This window comes from Notechis scutatus, chromosome 6, assembly GCF_049901735.1.
Source record: "Notechis scutatus isolate UNSWTSFEM ecotype Mainland chromosome 6, rNotScu1.2, whole genome shotgun sequence".
Lineage (NCBI taxonomy): Eukaryota > Metazoa > Chordata > Lepidosauria > Squamata > Elapidae > Notechis > Notechis scutatus.
This window is the reverse complement of record NC_142014.1, coordinates 81,435,655-81,444,759: the sequence shown is the minus strand read 5'-3', so window position 1 is coordinate 81,444,759 and position 9,105 is coordinate 81,435,655.

Here is a 9,105-nt window from a genome sequence, read left to right as displayed (position 1 = left end):
ACTCAGGTCCGCCATTCCAGCGGGAAGAATGGTTGAATTTCATTGGTTGAGCCGTCGGGCAGCTCCCTATAAAAGGGTGAGCTGTTGGACAGGCAACTTGCTGGGTTGTAGCGATCTACTGAATATAGAGCTGTAGTTGAAGAATCAATCTCCTTCTTCTATCGCCCAACTTAACAATAGGAATAGAATAATATGGAATAGAGTAAAATAGGAATAGAATAGGATTCCTTATTGGCCAAGTGTGATTTGGACACACAAGGAATTTGTCTTCGGTGCAAATGCTCTCAGTGTACATAAAAATAATTTCGTCAAGAATCCTGAGATACAACACTTAGTGATAGTCATAGGATACCAAATAAGCAATCAAATCACACCAGGAAACTAAAACAATACAAATCGTAAAGATACAAGCAACAAAGTTATAGTCATAAGTAGAAAAGGAGATAGGTAATAGGAAGGATGAGAAAAATAATATTAAATACAGCCTTACTAAATAGTTGGACAGGGTTGTGGGAATTATTTGTTTAGCAGAGTGATGGCATTCAGGAAAAATCTGTCCTTGTCTCTAGTTGTTCTGATGTGCAATGCTCTGTAGCATCATTTTGAGGGTAGAGGTTGAAACAGTTTATGCCCAGGATGTGAGGGGTCTGTAGATATTTTCACAGAGTTATAAATATACAAGTGATTTAATGCCTCTATGCTCCTCTTTCTCCATTCAAATCTTTTCTCAGGAATCTTGGTTTCTTCCGCAAATTTCCCCCTGGAGTGTAACATTGGGAAGTGCACCAACCTTTGGGTTTCCAATTACATTCTCAGCCACTTGGCTGTCACCAATTTCTTCCTTCCTGACATATGTTTTAGCCCGTTCAGTCATAGCGAAACCTGAAACCTTTCCCTTTTTATGCATGTATTCAACCACTTCACAGGTTCAAAGAGCACTTCCGTTCACTTCCCCTTTCTCTTAGTTTCATGCACCCCAAAATACTTGGGTTTTCTTTCTTGCTACTTGCTAATTTATTGCTCTTGGTCACCTGCGTACTTCACAGTCGAGGTGGCAACCGTAGTTATTCCGTAGTCATCATCAGAATAACAAAATAAGCTGGAAGGGACCTTACAGGTCTTCTAGTCCTGCCCCCTTGCAGGAAACCTACCATTCCAGAGAGATGGCTGTCCATTGTCAGCAAGAAAGTCCAATTGCCTCTTGAAATAAAGCACTTTTGGGACAACCATGACCTGGATGATTGAGAATCTCCATAAACACCTCCAGGGATGGAGCAGCCACAATTTCTGGAGGCAAGCTGTTCCACTGGTTAATTCTTCTCACCATCAGGAAATTTACTTCTCACCATCAGGAAATTTAGGGGGCGTGCATAAGCGCACCAACGTGCCTACCGTCCCTGTCCTATTGTTTCTCTTCTTCTTCTTTTATTTTTCTTATATGTACCCATTTCATGTATTCACAACTATGTATACACTTATACTTATTATCTTGTAAACAATTGGCAAATCAAATAAATAAATAAATTTCTCCTTATTTCTCCAAATCGAACATAGAATCATATAGTTGGAAGGGACCTTTGGTCCCTGCTCAAGTAGAAAAACCCTATAACATTTCAGACCGATGGCTTGTCCAATTTCTTCTTAAAAACCTCCATTATAGGATTGTTAAGATCATCATACCTACCGGTAATATTATATTTTCATTAGAAGCTATGTTAAGAGGGAGAAATAAATAGAGATATAATGATGATTACTATGGTAAGATTAGAGAATTATTATCGATGTAATGGATATTGTAAATGTTGATTGTAATAGCACAGAGACATTTTGTACCCAGATGACACACTGTTTAATCGAAGATGATATGTTCAAGTTAAAAAAAATTAAAATTTATATATACAGGAGAAAACAATAACAAGAGATAAGCCTCCTTTGACCAACATGGTGGAGGTAAAAACACCAGAACTAATTACGGATGGGAGGCAGTTGAGAGGGCCTATCACGCGTGTAAAAAGGGCTAAATTGGTTAATGTTGTATAAAGGCATAAATCTCTCTAATGGTGGCTTAAAACTCTGATGATGTCAGCAGAGGCTGACAAAAGCTCAGTTAGTACATTAAATGTTATTTTAAGTTCCACAGATTGCAGGATATCTGTTTCTTCTTTTACAAGTATACCTGGAACTCGTATTTTTAGAATAGTTTGTTTATACATACATACATACATACATACATACATACATACACACACACACACACACACACACACACACACATATATATATACATACATGTAAGTACCCGCGAAAACTTAAGAAAACAAATATATATATATGGCCTTCGGCTTTGTTCGGGTATTTTCCCACGTCATAGTAGTGGTGCTTTTAAAGTTGTAGCAACGTTTCAGCAGAATCTCATCTGCCATCATCAGGCTTTTGTATAGTGTTCAAAAGCCTGATGAGATATATATATATATATATATATATAAAAGAAGTTCCCCAATTCTTTCATTTCCTCTTTTAGTTCTGCTTCAGAACTGCATTTCCTCCACCTCGCCCACAGAAGGGACAGTTTTTTTTCCTGGATCTTAAACCGATTTCCGTCGTGAGAACCAAAGTGGCAGATTCAGGCTGACCAAGTGTCTCCCTATTTATTTATTTCCCACCCACCCCCAGCAACCGGTTGTTATGCTGGTAACATCCCACCCCTGATTAGGGGGCTGGAAGCTAAAACACACGATGGAGATTTGCAGGAATTGGGTATGTCTAGTTTAATGAAAAGGACTAGGGGTGATGTGATAGCAGTCTTCCAAGATCTCAGGGGCTGCCCCAAAGAAGAGGGAGTCAAGCTATTCTCCAAAGCACCTGAGGGCAGGACAAGAAATGGATGGAAATTAACCAAGGAGAGAAGCAACCTGGAACTAAGGAGAAACTTCCGAACAGGGAGGACAATTAACCAGGGGAACAGCTTGCCACCAGAAGTTTTGGGTGCTCCATCACTGGGGGCTTGATAGCCATTTATCAAAAATGGCACAGGTCCCCTGCTTGAGCAGGGGGTTGGGCTAGATGACCTCCAAGGCACCTTCCAATTCTGTTCCTGTTACAGACACAAGACTGGTGGAACCTGGCTTGGGACGAGCGCTGGGGAGAAAGATCCGGGCGTCCTGCCAAACCACAGATTGAAACATGGGCCAAGGTTATTATGGGCTGCATCCAATTCCATCTTGCCTTCATCAGAATTCTGTATTCCCGAGAGGAATGGCAGCACCACATGCCCCTCTTCATTTTTCTATCTCTATGAGCCAGGCAGGGCGGAGCACAGAGCAGGAGGGAACTAGTCCCTTGGCTATTTGCTTTCTGATTGGTGGGCCTCCCCTCACTCAAATCTCAGGGGCCAGTAGGCATTGCTGCACGCGACCAATCGCATAAAGGAGAGAACTGGGTGGGAGGAAGGCATGGCCAGCCCTTAAAGGGCCAGGCACCCAGAGTCCCCTGAGGCACTGATTTATTTACAAATGTATAAAGCGCTCTGAGTCCAAACCATTTTAATCTGTGTACAAAACACCCCAGTAGATACAAAACCTAGAATCACATATTATATTTGTGTTACAAAATGTTGTTCTGAGCTCCTAGGTGCGATTGGCATCTGCTGTGGATGTTGCTTTTGTTATATATTGTGTTATTTTATATATATATAAAATAAAAAGTCTGAAAGTATGACACAAAGACGAACTCTATACAGAAGCCTGATGATGGCAGATGAGATTCTGCCGAAATGTTGCTACAACTTTAAAAGCACAACTACAATGACGTGGGAAAATACCCGAACAAAGCTGAATACCATGCATATAAATACCCGTGAAAACTTAAGAAAACATATATATATATATGTTACTATTACTATTACTATTAAATAATTACTATTATTATTATCATGCTCTGATGCTATATATATAATTATTACTATTACTATTAGTATTACTATTATTATTATTATTATTATTAACATGCTCTGATGCTGAGGAGTTCTACTCCCCCTCCCCACCTGAAAAAAAGAAATCTCTTCCAAAGGCAAAACACAAGCAGAGAGAGGAGTTTCAGTTTCAGTTTCAGAGCACCAAGCAGCTTTAGTACAGAACAGTTGAGCTAAGCCATGCCCAGGCTCCTTGCTGTGTCCTCCTTGCTAACTCAGCAAATACTGTTTCAGTTTCCAAACAGCCCTCAACTCTCACACACCAACAGGACGCTAGCCAGGTGAATACCGATGGATGCTGGTAGGCAGAGTCAGAATTTCCACCCCACCCCCCATTTTCCTCCCCAAAAACTAAGCCCGACCACATAGTTTCGTAGCGAACCACGTGTACCGGCCGACAATTGCCTTTATTCTGCCCAGAAAGGTAGAAAACTGAGTTTCCAGGGGCTGTTGGTGTGTGCCAGGCAACCATCCTGCCTAAATTTGCACGGAACAACATAATTCAGCTCAGATTTTTCCAATGTTTGGAAGATGAAAATAAAGGTGGCTTCAAATGAAGTTCCACTTTTGGAAGAACTTGACTGTTTTTCCTGCTTTCCGGCCCTACCCAAGATCTCCTGGTGGTCTCCCATCCATCCCCACCAACCCGATTCTCCAATTCTGCTTTAGTTTTTTCTGGCTGGTTTTGTGCTGCCTCCTGAACTGAGCAACGACTCCCCGGGGTCACGTTTCGGCCCCTTGGGACATCACAACCACCCTGTGTGTTTTTCTTGCGTTAATGTTGTGTCGTCTTTTTTTTTTCTTTTTTTCCCCCGTTTGCAAGGGCCAAACCGGTTCCAAACCAGTTTTTTGAGCTCTTTTCCCAAGGAGACTTTGATCCTTGGTGTAGGCATCATCTCCTGCTTGGGCGGGAGGTGGGGTTGGACTAGATGACCTACAAGGTCCCGTCCCACTCTGTTAATCTGTATCTGAACAGCTTCCCTTCACAAATTGTATAGAAGTTGCTTCATCCCTGGAGTCTTTCGAGAAGAGATTGGACTTCCCTGTGTCAGATATGACGTAAGGTCTCCTGCTTTGCCGAGGGGGGAGGTTGGACTAGATGACCACCAAGGTCCCTTCCAACTCCAGATTATCCAGATTAATAATCTGTTATTATTCTGTTATTCAGAAGCTGTGGGAGCTGCTTCATCCCTGGAGGCTTTCAAGAAGAGACTGGACTGCCCTCTGTCAGAAATGGTGTAGGGTCTCCTGCTTGGGTGGGGCGGGGGTGGACTAGATGACCTCCAAGGTCCCTTCCGACTCTGTTCACCTGTATCTGAACGTCCCATGATCTCAAAGAGGACAAACGCAGCCAGAGGTGAGGCTGAGAAAAACCCCTAATAGAGCAGCCTGTTTAATCACCTCCAGGAAGTGTGCAATCTTGGCGTGGAAGTTACACCGCCAGGGCCTTCCGTGCCAGCCTCTTCCGGCACTTGGGTGACCAGCTAAGGGTGAACTTTGGGATTTCCCAGCCAGGGCTTTTCTCTTGAGAAAAAAAAAAAAGAAGCCAATATTCCCCTTTCTCTTTTATGGCCAGTCCTCGTTTTAGCGACCGTTCCAAGTTACGGCGGCACTGAAAAACTGTTTTAACGGCCATTGCTGCATCCTCAATTGTTCGTGTGATTTAAAATTCAGGCGCTTGGCCACCGCAAACGTACTTACGACCACGGCAGTGTACCCCCTGGGTCACCCGATCCCCTTTATTTCGGATGAGCAAAGCCAGATCCGCTTAACAACCAGCGTGTTACCTCACTTAACAGCCGCCGGGGCTCGCTTCATAGCTGCGGCGAGGAAGCTCGTAAAAATGCACTTCGCTGTCTGGCTGAGCCGCTGAAATATTGGGCTCCACGGAGGTCCTAAGCGGAGGACAAGCAGCCGTTGCTCCCCACGACTAAAACTGGAAGGGAACCCAGAAGCCATCTAGCCCACCCCTCCCTCAGAGAAGGAATCGTGGTTGAAGCAACCCGGACAGGCAGCTGAGTAGCCTCTGTTTGAACAGGTTCACCAAAGGGGAGGAGGGCAGGGGGGAATTTTGGGATCGGGGGGGTTGGATTATCATAGCAACAGCCCTCAGACTTATATACTGCTTCATAAGGTTTTTACAGCCCTCTCTAAGCGGTTTACAGAGTCCGCATGTTGCTCCCAACACTCGGGGTCCTCGTTTTACTGACCTTGGAAGGACGGAAGGCTGAGTCCACCTGGAGCCTGGTGGGATTTGAACTGCTGGCTGTCAGCAGAATTAGCCTCCAATACTGCATTCTAACCACTGTGCCATCACAATCCTTTAGGAAAAGGATCCTCCCATCCATCCATCTTTTTCTTCCTTCCTTCTATCCATCTTTTCCTTCCTTCCATCCATCTTTTCCTTCCTTCCCATCTTGTCCTTCCTAACATCCATCCATCTTTTCCTTCCTTCCTTCCATCTTGTCTTTCCTCCCATCCATCCATCCATCTTTTCCTTTCTTCCTTCCTTCCATCCATATTTTCCTCTTTCCTTTCTTCATCTCATCCATCCATCTTGTCCTTCCTTCCTTCCATCCATATTTTCCTCCTTCCTTTCTTCATCTGATCCATCCATCTTTTCCTTCCTTCCTTCCATCTTCTCCTTCCTACCATCCATCCATCTTTTCCTTCCTTCCTTCCATCATCTTTTCCTTCCTTCCTTCCATCTTCTCCTTCCTACCATCCATCCATCTTGTCCTTCCTTCCTTCCTTCCATCTTTTCCTCCTTCCTTTCTTCATCTCATCCATCCATCTTTTCCTTCCTTCCTTCCATCTTCCCCTTCCTACCATCCATCCAACTTTTCATTCCTTCCATCTTTTCTTTCCTCCCATCCATCCATCTTTTCCTTCCTTCCTTCCATCCATCTTTTCCTCCTTCCTTCCATCCATCTTTTCTCCCTTCCTCCCTTCCTTCCATCCATCTTTTCCTCCTTCCATCCATCTTCTTCCCTCCCAAGCAATAGCCCTTAGACTTATATATACCGCTTCACAGGGCTTTGCAGCCCCCTCGAAGGGGTTCCAAAATCGGCCCCCAACCCTCTGGGTCCTCGTTTTACCCACCTCGAAGGACGGAAGGCTGAGTCAACCTGGCGCCTGGTGGGATTCGACCTGCCAAATTGCAGGCAAGCCGTCGCCTGCAATACTGCACTCTAACCACTGCACCACCGTGGCTCACCATAAAACAATTAATCACACCCTAAATTTGGGTCAAGCATCATCCGTGCAAGGCCCCTCTTCCTCCTCCACAGAGTAACCATCCCCGGGTGTTGCTCTCATGGGGAGGGGGGCATGGAGTTGTCCTCCCCCCCCTCTTTTAATTCACCCGTTGGCATCAGGGATGCATCTCTGTGGTTGTTGGCCATCCCAGAAAAGCTTTTGAAGTCATTTCCAAGTGCCTGGAGGGGTTGACCCTCAAGCTTGGCAGCTTTCAGATGGATGGACGCCAAAGGGCCTGGGGGATTCTGGGAGTTGGAGTCCCACCCATCTCAAAGTATGGCTGGCTGGGGAATTCTGGGAGTTGGAGTCCCACCCATCTCAAAGCCTTCTGGATGGGGAATTCTGGGAGTTGGAGTCCCACCCATCTCAAAGCCTTCTGGATGGGGAATTCTGGGAGTTGGAGTCCACCCATCTCAAAGCCTTCTGGCTGGGGATTCTGGGAGTTGGAGTCCCACCCATCTCAAAGCCTTCTGGCTGGGGATTCTGGGAGTTGGAGTCCACCCATCTCAAAGCCTTCTGGCTGGGGATTCTGGGAGTTGGAGTCCACCCATCTCAAAGCCTTCTGGCTGGGGAATTCTGGGAGTTGAAGTCCACCCATCTCAAAGCCTTCTGGCTGGGGAATTCTGGGAGTTGGAGTCTCCCCACCTCAAAGCCTTCTGGCTGGGGAATTCTGGGAGTTGGAGTCTCCCCACCTCAAAGCCTTCTGGCTGGGGAATTCTGGGAGTTGGAGTCCACCCATCTTAAAATATGGCTGGCTGGGGAATTCTGGGAGTTGGAGTCCACCCATCTCAAAGCATACTGGCTGGGGAATTCTGGGAGTTGGAGTCTCCCTACCTCAAAGCCTTCTGGCTGGGGAATTATGGGAGTTGGAGTCCACCCATCTTAAAATATGGCTGGCTGGGAATTATGGGAGTTGGAGTCCACCCATCTCAAAGCATACTGGCTGGGGAATTCTGGGAGTTGGAGTCCACCCATCTCAAAGCCTTCTGGCTGGGGATTATGGGAGTTGGAGTCCACCCATCTCAAAGCCTTCTGGCTGGGGATTATGGGAGTTGGAGTCCCACCCATCTCAAAGCCTTCTGGCTGGGGAATTATGGGAGTTGGAGTCCCACCCATCTCAAAGCCTTCTGGCTGGGGGATTATGGGAGTTGGAGTCCCACCCATCTCAAAGCCTTCTGGCTGGGGATTCTGGGAGTTGGAGTCCACCCATCTCAAAGCCTTCTGGCTGGAGAATTCTGGGAGTTGGAGTCTCCCCACCTCAAAGCCTTCTGGCTGGGGAATTATGGGAGTTGGAGTCCACCCATCTCAAAGCCTTCTGGCTGGGGAATTCTGGGAGTTGGAGTCCACCCACCTCAAAGCCTTCTGGCTGGGGAATTCTGGGAGTTGGAGTCCACCCATCTCAAAGCCTGCTGGCTGGGGAATTCTGGGAGTTGGAGTCCACCCATCTCAAAACCTTCCCGGCTGGGGAATTCTGGGAGTTGGAGTCCCCCCACCTCAAAGCCTTCTGGCTGGGGAATTCTGGGAGTTGGAGTCCACCCACCTCAAAGCCTTCTGGCTGGGGAATTCTGGGAGTTGGAGTCCCCCCACCTCAAAGCCTTCTGGCTGGGGAATTCTGGGAGTTGGAGTCCACCCACCTCAAAGCCTTCTGGCTGGGGAATTCTGGGAGTTGGAGTCCACCCACCTCAAAGCCTTCTGGCTGGGGAATTCTGGGAGTTGGAGTCCCCCACCTCAAAGCCTTCTGGCTGGGGAATTCTGGGAGTTGGAGTCCCCCACCTCAAAGCCTTCTGGCTGGGGAATTCTGGGAGTTGGAGTCCACCCATCTCAAAGCCTGCTGGCTGGGGAATTCTGGGAGTTGGAGTCCACCCATCTCAAAGCCT